Source organism: Sinocyclocheilus grahami, unplaced genomic scaffold (assembly GCF_001515645.1).
Source record: "Sinocyclocheilus grahami isolate Dianchi unplaced genomic scaffold, SAMN03320097.WGS_v1.1 scaffold780.1, whole genome shotgun sequence".
Classification (NCBI taxonomy): domain Eukaryota; kingdom Metazoa; phylum Chordata; class Actinopteri; order Cypriniformes; family Cyprinidae; genus Sinocyclocheilus; species Sinocyclocheilus grahami.
Window position 1 is genome coordinate 507,194 of NW_015505959.1, and position 1,638 is coordinate 508,831.

Consider the following 1,638-nt stretch of genomic DNA (forward strand, 5'->3'; position numbering starts at 1 on the left):
CTATATTATAGCTTTACACATCAGAGAAGAAAATAGGTAAGTGTGTTCTGTTTAACAAGTTGTTGAGAAATTGATGTTAAAGACACGAACATTATCGATCAATGACCTGAAAATTCTAATGAAGAATTACGATCGTTTGTCATTTATCTCTACATGGTTGCTTAATTACTTGAATCTTACTAAAATACCAAAGTGAATTCATGTTTAACAGTCTCTTCCTTATTAAACAGAACAGTAGTGCCAAGAAATAGCAAGTTTCATACAAAGTCTCGCTTACTAGGTTATGATGTACAGACACTTTTAAGTGATTTCTTATAAATTAGTACACATTTCAGATGAGATGATGAAGAAGATGCCACTCACTGTTAAGGTAGATTGCCGTGGGAATAATGATGAGCGTGATGACTACAAGCGCCCCGCCCAGCGCCACGCACACCTTATTACAGCCCTACAGGTGAGGCCAAACACACTGCGCTTCACAGATCAGCTCAGGTCAAGGCATTGTCTTAAAACTAGCTTGAATTGCTCAAGGTATCACAGAAGCTGCGCTCAAACTGACACACCCAACTTTATTTTCTTTTTTTAACCCAAGTAACTTTTTAGTACAAAACAACCATCCTCAGGAAAACAACACGAAGCCTACTGACCATAATTACGCAGGAACTTCTAAAAAGCGCATCCAATCTCCAGGAGTCCACTGACGCCGGTCTGTCCTCAAACAGATCCTCAGTCACTTTTGTCCGCGTGAATGCTAGAGTTGAACAGACCACTGCGCTTTATTCCGTCCGACTGCAATGTTCCAGGTTAAAAATGTACTTCCTCCGATGCATCATTGAGTGTGGAGTGAAGGAATTGTGGCAAAACTTCCTCAGAGTCAGCATTCCGCGCAACTTCCCATCGGAGTGCGTTTAGTAGGCTATGTGCTTCCCTCAGTGAGCGCCTATAACTCTGTTCTGTTTCAGTTCAGCAGCTGTGACTGTCGAAGTAGCTCAACCGGTCTGCTTTGACTGGAAGAGATCAAATTAAGACAGACTTGCTTTCATTTCAGTGACTTGATTAGTCGCCTATAAAATTGGAGAGTGTTACATATTTGTAATTTTAAGTCATAAATTTTCTTTGGAAACTTTCTTACATAACTATGTCTATAGAGAAAAAAACAATCGCAGTGCTTTCTGATGTCTGAGTTTTGGATTGCACCGTACACTTTTCAGTTTAGAGCATCCATGCTTTTTTGGTAAATGGATTTATATCACAGTTTTCAAAATATGCATGCAAGTAGAACTTTGGAAATTTTCTGCAAATTGTTCAATATAATTAATTATAGGTGCAGCCATAACAACAAACACTGGATTATACTTTTACTGCATGTTCATTTAGTTACAATTAGTCAAAACTTTACACACGCTTCGGAAAACCTTGATTTATTTAGGTACAAAAATATTTGTAAATATAAATATTACATATGCATATTTACAATGTGCATAGTTATAATATTATATATATATATACACTATAAAATTAATATTAAATATTTAGTATTTTATATATATATATATATATATACTAAATATTTGTAAACAAATATTCTGTATTTTTACAATGTGTATAATAATTACATGATTATATATATATATATAT

The 1,638-nt window shown here is 35.2% G+C and overlaps 1 protein-coding gene across 1 annotated transcript in view; it reads right to left on the reverse strand.

Moving 5' to 3' along the window:
- Window positions 1-1,638, reverse strand: part of LOC107561562 (dipeptidyl peptidase 4-like) — a 19,647-nt gene that overhangs the window by 14,554 nt on the left and 3,455 nt on the right. The gene's annotated exons all lie outside the window — the stretch shown is intronic.